This window comes from Camelus dromedarius, chromosome 3, assembly GCF_036321535.1.
Source record: "Camelus dromedarius isolate mCamDro1 chromosome 3, mCamDro1.pat, whole genome shotgun sequence".
Classification (NCBI taxonomy): domain Eukaryota; kingdom Metazoa; phylum Chordata; class Mammalia; order Artiodactyla; family Camelidae; genus Camelus; species Camelus dromedarius.
The window spans coordinates 94,235,922-94,249,812 of NC_087438.1; the positions used below are offsets into that span (position 1 = coordinate 94,235,922).

The window sequence follows — 13,891 nt, forward strand, 5'->3', positions numbered from 1 at the left end:
ATGGGATTTCTTGGCTACGATCTATACACTTGCTTAATAATTGTATTTTCATACACTTGAGACCAAGACAGATAATTTGCTGCAGCCTTCATGAAAGAAAAAACTATGTCACCTGCCCCTAGAATGAAAATGTAAAGCAGGAATCTAGGTTCTTTGATGAAAGCAGCATTTCTACCTAATGGTCCTTTATCTGTGAGAGGCAAGACCAGCTCACAAGAGTTCAGTTCAGTGGACAGCCAGGCTGGAGTAAGAGGCCCTCTGAACACTTCCAGACTGCTAGACACGCCTGTCCTTAGAGAAGACGGAGGAGAGTTCTTTCCCTGCCCCTGCTCCCAATACCCAACCCAAAAGCCCCTTCTTCAGCACCTTTTGTGGGATCTTCTCTCCTCCACCCCGAATGTGACTGGATCTAGGTCACCACTATCTTAACCAAATGCTCACAAGCGTCTCCTAAAAAGGTCTTCTCACCAGAGGCCACACTCTCTTCTAATCCACCTGCCCTCCGGTGGCTGGGCTATCTTTGTACATGCAAAGCCTAAAATGCTGTGGCCCTGGTCTTACAGTTTTCTCTGCTGCCACAATTCCCAAGATAAAATCAGGACCCTTGGCCTGCCGTGCAATGCCCTAGAAATCTAGGCCTGGCACACCCACCCAGCTTTACCTGTGCTTCCTGCAGTCTAAACGTGAACATAGGGGAGTCCCCCAAACGCCCTCCTCTGCAGTGGCTATACCCTTTTGCCAGAACCTCCTTTACCCCTCATGCTTTTCTGCCCTCTGCTAACTCTTCCCTGAGTACTCCAACTGAGTTGCTCCATCCTCTGGGCTCCTATGTGCTTCATGCCACAACACTGCCCCCATCTCTCCCATCATACTGTAAGGTCTCAGAGGGCTGCCCCTGACTGTATTCCTAATGGAGCACCACATAGTAAGGTCACAGCTATTTGCTAAATGCATTCAAGTCATTCATGCATTCACTTCAGGAACTATGCTGGGGACTGGAGACAGCAGTTCATGAGACAGATAAGGTCCCTGCTCTCCCAGAGCTGATGGGGAAGAGAAACAATAACTAACCCTACAGTCATTTAAATGGTCATTGTGAAAGGCCAGTGCAGGGTGCTGGGTGAGGGGCTGTCAAGAGGCCTCAGCCTGTTCTGGGCACCAGACAAGCCTTGCCTAGAAGACATTTACGCTCAGACCACTGAACCAAATAGATAGGTCTCGGTAAACTGAGGTCAGGCTCTGTGATGTGTGGGCCCCTCCAGCTCTAACAGTCCACGTGGAGGCCACAGAGTTAGGAGTCCTTGTTATTTTGACACCTAACCCTACATTCAAGACATGCCTGGTCCATACTAACATCAGGATAATCTCAGACCATCTGGTTGACAGAGATGGCCACTACAGCAGAGAGCAGATTCCTGGGCACTCTGGGGCAGCTGTGTGGACAGGCCCACTAGAATTAAGGGGGCTCAAGCCTTGGTTCTTGATGGATGCTAGAGGGGGCTCATGACCTCTGTGATGAGAACCCCGTACTTCACCCTGTCAAGAAGGGCACCAAGTCTTAATTGACCACAAGCACTAAAGAGAGTCCCAGGAGGGTCTGGTTTTTCTGAGACAAATAGCTGGCTCCACTTCTTGCTGTAATGAGCTCTGTTTTAAAACATTCCCTGCAAACAGGTGCCCATGCTCACTCTGAGCAGGAAATAGTATGTGTATACATGTGTGCACATGTTGTTTGCAGGGAAAAAGCTGTAACTGGGCTCCTAGCAGTCTTCTGCTTTAATACAAATGTGTTCCACAGACCAACCCAATGCCTTTAGACCAAGAGCATTTAGATCTGAGTGCTTCCCCTCTTCCAGGAGAGGCCTGTGGTCAGTGATGACTAACACAGCTCAGGCCTGTTCTCACTGGAGCACAGACTCCAGCTCTGTCTCCAGACAGACCTGTAAGGGTATGTTTGGGGCTGCCTTTGTGGGAATTGGACAAAGTCCTGCCTCAGAGAGAAGCCATGATTCAGGGACCTGATGAGTCCCAGACACATTTATTCCTTAAAAGTAATCCTCCAGGGCTTTCCTCTGACTCAAGCCAAGAGTCTTTAGGTCGACATGCTGGTGACTCCCAGGTCCCCAGCCCAGCACACACCTGGCTGCTGAGTCCCAGAGCTCTGTTCTGACTACCCTGTAAGTCCCAAAGGCACCTGAACTCCTCTGGGTATCTCAGCCCCAGGGGTGGCAACATCATGCATCAAGCTACCAAACAGGAGTCAACCTGTCCCTACTTCCCTGCCCACCTCCACAGCACCCAGTCATTAGCCAGGCTCTGTTGAACCCACTTCCATAACTTCTCAAACTTCTTCCTTTCTCTTTGCCCTCCCTGCTTCGGTTCAGCTCTCGCTACTTCTCACCTGTCCTCCCCAGCACCAGTCTCTCCATGAACACCAGAGGTCTCTGCCCACTTTACTGATTCCCCATCACCCGAGACAGCCACAAACATCATCCTCCAACCACTTCTGCAGCACTGCTTCCTGCCACCCCTTCCCAGGCTCAGATGGCCCACGTTGCCCCTGACTTCCTGACCTGTGATGTTGTGTCCAGAATGTCTTTATACATGCTGCTTCTCCTGCCTGTAACACCCTCTGTCCCCTTGCCAACCTGCTAAACTGATATTCACATGACCCCTCTTCTTGGTCCTGACCATAGACTGGAATTGCTCACTGCTCCGTGTTCTCACAGCCTATATCCTAGCACACATCTGTGAGCCTACCTCCTCAAATCGACTCAGCTTCAAGCTACTCCATGCCAGGTGCTGTAGTCAACTCATCCAAAGGTCCCCAGGTCCCAAGAAAGATCATAAACATCAGTGCCACTATGCTGGTAGAACATCTTCTTGTCTCATCTGGCGTCAGGTTTCTCTCTAAATAGAGAAGTCCCAAGTCTCTATCCCCATCCTAAGGGGTCCGTCCTCAAGAGAGTCTGTTCCTTGCCACTCCTCGTGTTCTTCCTACACTTCTAACTATCTCCAAGCTGCAGCCACAGCTATGGAAGAATTCTACTAAACTGTGCAGCCTCATAACATCCACTAATGTGTAGCAATGTTAAAACATCATTTGGAAAATCATGTTGTACCTGTGCAGTCTCCAGCTAAACCCATACATGTGCCAGGTCCATCCTGCTCTTTAGAGGTCGATGGGACATGGGGAGCTATGGCCAGGCACCAACGTGGGGGGAAGAGAGTGGCTGTGACAGAAGTGCTTAATAACTTGAATTCCAAAGTCAGACTGACCTGATTCGAGCCACGGCTCCACCACTTAGTGACTATATATTCTAGGCTAGCTGCTATAAGAAATAGCCCCACAGCTCACTTCTCACTTGTGAAAAGTTCCAAGTGGCTTCCATGGTTGGCTGGTGCTTCTCTACAGGATGATTCATGGATCCAGACTCCTACTACTCTTCAATGCACAACTGCCAGCATTACCACAGAAGGGAAAAGGCCATGGAGGACAACTCATGGGGGCTTTCAGAAACCAGGTCTGAAAGGGGGGCACACCATTTCTGACCAAGATCCATTGATTAGAACGTGGTCACATGGCCACACCCAAGTGCAAGAAAGGTTGAGAAATGTCCTCTAGCCATTTGCTCTGAAGAAGAGGAAACAGCAGCCTCTGTAACATGACAAACCAACCTGAAAGGTAGCCCTGAAGCCAGGTTCTGAGTGACCAGTCAAACCTGACTGTGACCCATGTCCTGCATCCAGGCTTTTCTGAGAGATGGACGGTCTTTCATCATAAAGAAAGTGGATTTTTACACACTCAGCTTCTCTTTAGGGCACTGACCTTGCTCACAGGAGAAATAGCAATAATACCTTGTCAAACTGACAAAGCTCTGTCCTTCCTTCCAGGAGGGCACCCTATTCAGCAAACCAGAAGCCCTCACCCCTGTAGAGGGCCCCACATGCTTTGAAGACAGTGATAGGTCTTCTGGCAACCCTGGTATCGTTCATCACTGAACAATGACTTGGCTGTCTTTTTGACTGTTACCAGGCCAGGAAATGAAGATTCTGTGGTTGGTCCTGAAGGGATCTCTGTGGTCTTTATCTCTGCAACACCTCTAACTACAAATCAATCACAATAGACATAAACCTTCTCTGCAGAAACCCAAAGCTCACTCTGAGACACACTAGGGAAGGGGACTGTACAAAGAGGAGCCAGGATCAAGTGAGAAGCAGGTCTCTGACCACAGGCCTCCCAACAATGGAGATGTGATAAGGACAATGCGACCTGTCCTCAAAGCACAGGACAAATGATAAGCCTGGTTGTGAGGATCCCGTGAATAAGATGGACACAAAACATGGAGGAGCAGCAGAGATGAGGAAGGCAAAGGGCCATCCTACCTACCACACCATTCTATTCCTAGCCCACAGGGAACCCTAACTGGCGCCTTGCTGCACAGCAAACCACCTTCGTTCCTACCTCCACCCTTTGGCACATGTCACTTGCTCAGTCTGGAACGCTCTCTCCAGCCCTCAATCTGAAGCAGTCCTACCAATGGACCCAGTGCCTCCTCTGGTGATGGAGATCTATCAAGGAGCTCCTCCTCTGCATTCCTGCAGTAGCTGTGCCATGTGGCCCCCAGTCCCAGCCTAGCATGGAGCAGCCCCATGTCCAGACTCCATGCAAGGCCCTGGTGACCTCTGGCCCACTATGCCTATTTCAGCAACTGGGGACCCACTCTGTTTCTTCAGTAGACATTCCTGCAGTGGCCCCTGAGCCCAGCAAAAAAATCCCTTATAATGAACCTCAGCCACCACTGAAGTATGTTCAGTTGCTCTTCTCAGTCTTTATAAAGTGCTTTGCAAATGCAGCTTCTAGCCCTTCCTTCCAACCTAACTGCCACTTTGGATACAATTTCTGTAAACATTCTAGAGCTAGCTTCCCCAATCTCAGCACTGGTTACACTGTATCACCACTACCTATTTCCTTACCTGTCCTGATGGGATGGACCAGGCTACTCTGCTCACCACTGTATCTCCAAAACCTACCACCCTGCCTGGTTCCTGGAAGGCCCTCAAATGCTGGCTGGGTGGTGACTGATTAGCTGGCATTTACAGTGAATGGGGTTCTCCTGACAAAAATGAGGGCAGCATTTCCAAAGGCCACAGGATTCATCAAGATGTGGCAAGAGAGAGATCAGTCACGGACTTTCTCTGGGGCCAGTCTCCTACACAATACCTAGCCAATCTCTGTGGGAGTGCAGACTCAAAATTAACAGAGCTTGCGGCACACTACCTTGGGGTTTCCCAGGAAGGGAACATCACAGCTTCCCTGGTGGCTGATGTAGGAGAATGCAGAGGCCTTCCGACTCCCTGACAATTCTATGGCTCCAGCAGCCTCTCTTCTTGCCATAAGATGGGCTCAGTAACACAGACCAGAAGAAAATACTTACCTTCCTCATAACTGTAAGATGCTGACATCTGTTAAAGTTGCAGCATAGAAAACTCTTAAATAATCAGGGCACTCACAAAACCATCAGAATGCTCAATGGTTAAGTCTTATTATCTAAGCAATGAATGCGTGCATATTGATCTGAACTAAATATTGATTAGAACTGCTGGGGGACTGCTAGTCAGACAACCCTAGCTCCAGCACCGCAGGATGGAGGGATGTGAGCTATCAGCATTCAAGTCACTGTTAGGGAGGGAGGACTGCCCCGTCCACTCCCTGCAGCTAGATAAATGCCCAAGTGTCCACATACATTTGTAACCTTCCCATCAACTCCAGTCATGAAGGCAAACCTGAGACACTTAATTCTTAAGCGCAGGACACTAATCCTGTTTACAGCATTCTCTTCGGTTTACTCCTATTGTACCAAATGATTAACAGTGTCACTGCTGTCACGTCCCCAGAGACATGTGGATATTCTACACAACTATCCCTCACAGAGCTGGGGTTCACAAGCTGCACTCTGACTGGCTCAGAACAGAGACTTCCACTGGTACTCTGGCCAATCAAGAAAAACACCTCTCTCCATTCATAAAACACTACATCTTAAAATGAGCTGGATGATTAAAGAACTTACAGTCTACCCTCAGTGAACCAAGAGCTCACAAACAGGGAGAGAAGGATAAATTGAGACAGTAAATAAACTCTAAACCCCACATTTTGCTCCAGCAGACATCACTTTTCTTAAGTGCTAGGTTTTTAGTGGCGGGAAAAAAACAAAACCCAAACGTGACTGTTATTCACTACAAGCAGGAAACAGCAGGAAGCTAGTCTGGGATTAAAACCTCATCTCTGCAAACTCACTCCATGGCGTGCTTCCTGAGCAACACTGGTTGGAACCAGCACAGTATTTCAATAGTAAGGGGCTGTCTGCCTGCTTCATAAGGAAACTTTCCTTCACCCCTCCTCTCTCTTTTAAAGGCTGTGCCAAACTCAGAGCTGGTCACTCCAATGGAAAGCCATCAAAGGAAAATGTGAGCTTCAGTAGGGCAAGACTCTGGTCAGTCTTGGCATCTAGAAGCTATTCAACACTTGAATAGATGAAGTATTCCCAATAGTAAAGGACACCTGACCAAATCTTCCTCTTACCCAGAGCGTGCAATGCCTTATTACTGCTCTAAGGAAGAAGTCTAAATCCCCCAATGTGTTTCTCCTCAGGATCCTCTGATTTGGACCATTTGGCCCTCTAGCCTCACCCTCTAGGATCCGGCCATCCTGAGCCTCCAGCAGTTCCCCCACATGACTTCCTGTTCTCATTGTTCTAAGACTCTGCACATGGTGTATAGGTCTCAAACACTTGTCCCTACCTGCCCTCCTTTGCCTGGCCAACTCTTCCTTGGCCTTTCCGTGCCTGTTGAGGGCTTGCTCCTAGTTAGGTTATTGTCCTGGGAGCCACTATGGGAGCTACTGTGGCCTCCTGCACTGAACTTGCAATGACTGCTTGTCTGCCTTCTCTTCATGTCAGCTCCCCAAGGACAAGAACTGGGCTTTCTCCTATTTTTTCTTTACTAGATTGCCAGTTTATTATAAAAGGACATAACTCAGGAACAGCCAGATGGAACAGATACACAGGGCAATGTATGGAGCTTCCATGCCCTCTCCAAGTGTGCCACTCTCTCCAAATCTCCACATGTTCACCAATCTAGACAGTCTCTGAAACTTGTCTTTTGGGGATTTTTGTGGAGGCTTCATTACACAGGAGGCATGACTGAATAAATCACTGGCCACTGGCGACTGATTCAACCTCACCCCCCTCCCCTCCTCAGAGGTAGAGAGACATGGCAAGACCGGGCATTTCTTGATCAGGTTCCGTCTCCAGTGCCTAGCCCTCAAGAAACTGATTCTCAAGAAATATTTGCTGAAAGACTGCAAGACATCGATCCAGCAGGCTTGATCCAAGCAAACAAGCTATACAACTCTTTGCAATGAAGAGCTGACTCACTTGGGCTCACTCAAGAGCTGAGGTGGGGTGCAATGTACTTCTAAACCTACAGAACATGGAAAAGGACCCATAGGACAGGTCTGGGCTCCACTAACCTCTGCCCCAACCCAGCCTATATGCCAAGAATGGGGCTCTGAAAAAGCTGCCACAAATCTAAGGGCACACTGAAATGAGAGCTAAAGGCTGCTGCAATTCTGATGAACACCATATATAGATTCTTGCTGAGTTTTGTCAGGTTGAGGTTTTCAGTTTGTGCTTTGGTTTATTTTTAAATGAACTTCCTTCAAATGGCTTGGGGCAGCATTAACTCTGAAGCTATTAGAGGCAGGTCCTAGAATACATGTATGTATTCCAAGCATCTCTCTGAGGAAGCCATGAGGGCTCTTCCCAAGATCTGCTGTCTTCAGGACCAGAAGAAAAGGCAGACTGAGACGCACCACTCCCTGACCCTGGCCCATTTAGTACAGGCCAAGCCAGTGACTTATAGTTGTGTATCAGAATGCTGTGTGTGATGTTCCAGACAACTCTCAAAGTTGAATAAAACGTGAGCCATCCCGCCCTCATTCTAGAAGCCCTGCCTCAGTTTTTACTTACTTTAACCCCTCCCCTCCTCCTTAATGCCTTTATTAAGGGATCAGCATTAACAATCTTAAGAGATTAAAGCAACAGTAGATTGGAGAGATTTCCCACTCTCCTAAAACTAGAGTAAAGATGAATTTAAAGTCTTGAGGGTTAAAAAAAAAAAAGAGAGCGAGAGAAAGAAACAGGTTTAAAAACATATTCTCATCAGCGAACCTCCTGTGCAAGACCGAGATGCCACTGCCCAGCTTTGGTTAGTTGTGTACAAGGGATATTAATTCCAGTTGCAGGCATGAGGTGTTCATTTCGGAGCTAAAAACTCCTCTGACAGCAAGACTAAAAACCTATAGGTGACCTGGAGTACGTGGATTCCACCTAATTCACAACTAGTGTCTCCCACTCAAACCTGAAACTGTTCAAAACTCCCTGAGTCCTCAGAGCAGGGAGCCTTGGAACAAAGCACTTTCCCCCTTCTTTAATGATAAAATCTCAAACCACAAAGGTGGAAGAAAGAGAAAAGCTAGCAGGAGTTCCCCTCTAATTGTCTATTCTTATATACTGTTTATTGGATCATTAAAGTCTTACAAGGACTTCATGAGAGTTTTAATTATTGAACTCAAGGTTAGTCTCAGATGTTTGCACAGAATTCTCTCACTTTCAAACTCAGGAATATTTGCCCCTAACATGTTGTCTAAAAGAACCTTCCAATCTACGAACAAGATCCTTGAGTGATCCGTGGCCCCTGCACGAGTGGAGGTGGGGCAGGCCATCTCGCACACCTGTTGTCAGGTAACTCAGCCGGCAGCATCCTGCGCGTTCACCTCCTCACTCCCCCCACCCCCCAGCGAGTCTCTCCTCTCCTGGCCTTCTCCACCTGAGGAGCTTACAGCCTTCAGGAGTTACCTTAAAAACAAACAAACAAACAAACAAACAAACAAACAAACAAAACAAAACAAAAAAACACCTCCCAACCACAAAGCAAACAAAAGGCCAAGCAAGAAACAAGCCAGAGGAGCGGGGGTTCCCATGGCCCCTTTCCAGCCTCCCTGGACAAACCCCTCCCCGCCCCTGTCCTGTTCCAATCCGGGAGTATCCCCCAACCCCCGGCCCTACCCTCCCAAAATACGCCTACACCACGGCCACTTGGGGCTCAGACCCAACTTACTGTGCGGGGGGCCGGCAACTCGTGGGCGGGTGGGCACCTTACCAAGTACAACTCCGCGCACAACAGCTCCCAGGCGCCCAGGCCCAGGCTGGCCGGCCAGCGCTGCCGCGCCTCCCCCGGCCTCGAATCCAGCCCGCCCGCCCCGAGAAGAGTCGGCCTGGGAGGCGCCAGGGCTGTTTTCTGCCCACAAAAGCACCCAGGCGCGGGCAGGAGAACGCGGTTCTAAGAGAAGTTGGCTTCCGGGTTTGCTTTTTGAACAAAACCAAAGGGAATCCCGCGCTGCCGGGGCAGGGCCTGGAAAGGCGCCCTTCTCGCGCGAGGCCCCGGCGTGGGCCGCGGCGAGCTCGGCAGCCCGACCCCGGCCGAGCGCCGCCCGGTGGGAGCCAGGCCCGGCCGCTCCCAGGCACCCGCGGCCGGAAGAGCGCGGCTGCCGGACCCGGGCGGCGGGGAACGGGCGTGCGGCGAGGGGGCCCGCGCGGCACTTACGGGGCGGCTTGGCGGCGGCGGCGGCAGCAAGGTGTCCGGCCTGTGCCCTCTCGGCCGCTCGCGCCTTTTCTCTCCGCTCTCCTCGCTGGCCCGCCCGCCTCCTCGCTTCCCGCCCGCGCGCCCCGCGCTCGCCCCCTCCGCCCGGCTCCGCTGCCGAGTGAACTGGAACCAGTCGCCGCGGCCCGGGGCTTCCCACAATGCACAGCGCGCCGCTCGTCATATCCCATCCCGTCCCCGCGCGTCCGGCCGCCCCTCCCGCACCACGGGGGCGCCCCGGCCTTGACCCCAAACCCGTGGCTGCGCGTGCAGGGGCTCTCCACGCTGTGCGGGCTGGACATCGGTAGGTCAGTCCCCTGGCCGCACCAAGGCCCTGGCTTCAGGCACCCCGCCCAGACACCGCACGCAGGGTCCTGCCCGAGTCGGAGACTCGCCCTGAGCTAAGTCCTGGAAAAAGGTCGGGACCCCGGCAGAGGCACTTCTCCAGCACGTGTCTCTTCCTGTGCGTCTTGAGTGGCACACATTGAGCACCTACCGTGGGGGGACTTTCGCTGAGCATCCCTAGAAGCCACCCCATAAACGCAGGGAGGGAGGCACGACTGCTGTTAACGAGCAAGCACTTTTCCCTCCCAATCGGCGCAAACCTCCCACGCACCTCAGAACCTCCCGCTGTCTTTAAGTAACAAGCCCCCATCAAACCTGGTTTGCTCCGCGAACAACTACTGCACATCCGGCTCCCCTGGGGTTCTTCATAGTGACCTCTATATGCCTGATTTACTTTGTTGCACGGAAGCCGTTAGCTACTTGGATTCAGCGATGTTCATTCTTGGGCCCAAGTTGGGACTTACTAACATAAACAGTAATTCCTTATCATCATACACATTTTTTTTAAACTGCAGACAAGCAGAAAGAGGAGGGGGCGATGCAAAGCCCATCTATGTATTCCTAAGTTAGTTTCTGACCTGAAGGCGTTAGTGACTCTTTCTGAGTACTTAAACAGAGGTCTTCCCTCTCCTCCTCTCCCCTCCATTGGCCAGAGTGTGGAGAAGATAGCCACCTCAGCTGTGGGCCTATTTCGGTAACAGTACCCACCTGGCAGTTGTTCCCTGGCTGCTGGAGGTGGTGGTGGGAGGTTATGAGAATCATTAAAGGCCCCTCCTAGCCCTCAGGCTGCCCCTATACCAGAGGTGGTAACCTCCTCCCTTCACCCTGATGCTTACAATGTACTTTAAAAGTCTGCAAAGCAGTGTCCAATACATACCATTCATGTATTCATTAATTCAATTAAGTGGTGTGGTCATACTTTGTGTAATGCACCAATTTGGGTGATGAAGATGAAGCCCTATCTCCACCTCTCTCCAGAAGGTTCTACCCTCCTTCCTCTTCCCCTATAATTTGTGTGCCCTGTTCTTCCACTTCGATCACATGCGCTCTCACCCAAACTGGCTCAGAGGGTTCCACCAGCTTTTTTTCCTAATTGCAAAGTAAATGCATGCTCACCATGTAAAATTTGGAAAATAAAAATGCACAAAAAATAGAAATCACCCTAAGTACACGACTAGGAGAGAACCACTGCTCCCTTCCAGCCTTTGTATCCATATCTACTTAATATTAAATATATTTAGGTTCTTATGGCATTTAGGGCTTGTCACCTGCTTTTTAAACTTAATGATCTTTTTGAGTATTTAACCAGGTATTCTACAACAGCTGTTCTCGAACAATGTGAATTCAAAATACCTTTGTCTTCTTAAATTACTGAGGACTACAAAGAGCTCTTGTTATGTGGGTTATATCTGTCAATGTTTGCTCTATTAGAAATTAAAACAGAAAAATCTTAAATATTTATTAATTTATTCATTTTTAAAATGTTAATGCGTAAACAAGTTACATGTTAATATAAATGATGTATTTGTATGAAAAATAACTATTCTCCAAACAAACAAAATTTAGTGAGAAGGGTGTCATTGTCTTGCAATTTTGCACGTTTCTTTAATATGTGGTTTAACAGCTAGATTCTCACATTTCCTGTAATTCAGTCGTTGCTATCTATTGTTTTAAGTATATGAAAAAGAATCCAGCCTGTATGAAAAAAATACAGATAATGTATTTGGGGAAAAAAGTAGAGAATCTTAAGAGCCTTTTCAGATAACTTTGGATGTTCTTATTTGATACTACACCAAAACTGAAAAAGTAGTAGTTTCTTAAAGATTAACTGTAATGCAGAATCTGAAACCAATCAATAAACTTTTGAATTTGGTAACATAAAAATCCATTAACCTATCTTTTTTATTATCCATTATTTTTAATGGATTTATTTATCTTATTTTTTTTTTATTATCCATTATTCTGATGGATCTTTTTTAGCTAAGCACAATTTGGTAAAATCACTCATTGGACATTTGGAAAATAGTGGTTCACTGAGTTATACAAATCTTCTAGTCTTCCAAATGTGAACTCATTTCATTGCACAATATCAGAAAATCATATTCCTTAATATCACCACTGGTATCAGCAGCAGGTTTGTAAGTATTGAGAAGTTTTCAAGCTCATGGTGACAGATACAAATTTCCCAATATTGTAATTCTTGCTTGAATGTTCAAATTTATCATTGGCAACATAGTGTCACAGTTACTTTTCTTGAAGTGACAAGTTCATTTTATTCATTTTCAGGAAAATGTCTACTATTTACACAGGGCTGCATTATGACTTTCCTGAGCCTTATGCATTTTTACCTTCTTGGTCCCCTTCCTCCATTTAAAAAGAAAAGACAAGACAAGACTGCATTGGTATAAAGACAGATATATTACCATGATATATTACAACTGTGCCTCATGGAGAACTCAGCCTTGCACGCACCCTGGTCTGAACAACCACAGTTTCCCTGTCAATCAGGCCCAACTTCTCCTTGAAGAGCAAAGCGGAGGCCCACACAACTTTGTGGGCTCACGAAAATGTTTCAGATTCTTCTAAAGTCAGAAGAAGAAAACGAGGATTAATTCTTGTAGATCAAGTAAAACATTCTAATATACAATGTTAATATATTTGTCTTTATACCAATACAGTTGTAAAATATAATTTTTGTGTCTTTTTATAGAAGGGACCTACAAAAGCAAAACTGCCTGGGGCTGATGAAAAATGTGGTCCTGCTGTCAGTTGCTGCTTCAAGTAAAAATAGTGTCTCGTGAAAAAAGCAGCTTGTTTTTCCCACAACTCAACCACAAAGATGCTTTTCCTCAAGGCAATCACCCTAGTTTGTTATACAGCAGAAGTACTTCATACATGCTTCCTATGTAGTCACATAGAATATTTTAAAATGTGTTCTGAAGGGTCGAGAATCAATAAAATTCATAATTTTTACAGGACATTCTTAAGTGAAACTGTTGGCAATGAAAGATGAAATAATTATTAGTACAGTTTGGTGTGATTGTTGCAATGTGCCAAGTAATCAGCAGTTTTACCACGATTGTTTTTGCATTACTGGTGCAAAGACCAACACAATGAAAAAGCTAAATAACGTCTTAGCATTATCATGAAAAGTCCCGGAAAGAGTCTCAGTGACCTTAGGGGATCTGAAGACCCTATTTTGGGAACCACTGTTCCAAACATCCTGGGGCTGTACTGTTGTTCAGTTCACCAATTGTTACTGGTTGTTTTTCTTTCCATTTCCCACTCTGTCATAAAGACCTGGTGAGTGTCCTTAGAAATACATTTTTGTGCACATCTGACTGTTGAGCATTAAGTTCTTAGAAGCAGAACTGCTGGATCAAAGGTCCACAGTTTAAAAGCTTTAACTCAGGTAGCCAAGTGGCCCTCCAGAGACACTGAGACACAGTAGGGCAGGACCGAGCATTCCTGCATTTCCCCAGCACCTCTTGGCCCCGCCCTGACCTTTGATGATCTGAGGGTCAAACGGTGGGGTGTCACCATTTTCCTGGTTTAGCCTGAACTTGTTTGTGGAAGGGCAGAGAGTGGTCTCTAGTTAGTTCCTAAGCTTTTGATCAACCCACAAAGAGCCAAGAGGAGTGAGTACGTATGTGTGTGTGAGGGAGTGGAAGGATCCTGGGAAGGAAATAAACTTCTGCCCAGCCATGCTCGACCCTCGCAAGCAAACAAGTGTGCTCTTTTCCAGGGAACAAATGCACCATCATCCCTTCCAGTTGAAGCCTTTCTTCTTTACTTGATTACTTCAGATAAGTTCCCTCTCTTTGATCTCTTTGATCTACAATTG

The 13,891-nt window shown here is 47.7% G+C and overlaps 1 protein-coding gene and 1 long non-coding RNA gene across 9 annotated transcripts in view; one reads left to right on the forward strand and one right to left on the reverse strand.

Annotated features, from left to right (window-relative positions):
- Nucleotides 1-9,836, reverse strand: part of LOC105090388 (core histone macro-H2A.1) — a 76,644-nt gene extending 66,808 nt beyond the window's left edge. For 2 of the 7 annotated variants that reach the window (XM_031449068.2, XM_031449073.2), the window contains exon 1: nucleotides 9,667-9,833. The gene's annotated coding sequence lies outside the window, so the exon portion shown is untranslated. Of the gene's footprint in view, nucleotides 1-9,666 lie in introns of all 7 variants that reach the window. The other 5 variants (XM_031449069.2, XM_031449065.2, XM_031449067.2 and 2 more) reach the window with 5 other exon arrangements.
- A 75-nt stretch (nucleotides 9,837-9,911) lies between these two features.
- LOC105090404 (uncharacterized) overlaps nucleotides 9,912-13,891 on the forward strand; it is a 32,209-nt gene continuing 28,229 nt past the window's right edge. For both annotated transcript variants that reach the window (XR_010380361.1, XR_010380362.1), the window contains exon 1: nucleotides 9,912-10,006. This is a non-coding gene — a long non-coding RNA (uncharacterized LOC105090404). The remainder of the gene's footprint in view (nucleotides 10,007-13,891) is intronic.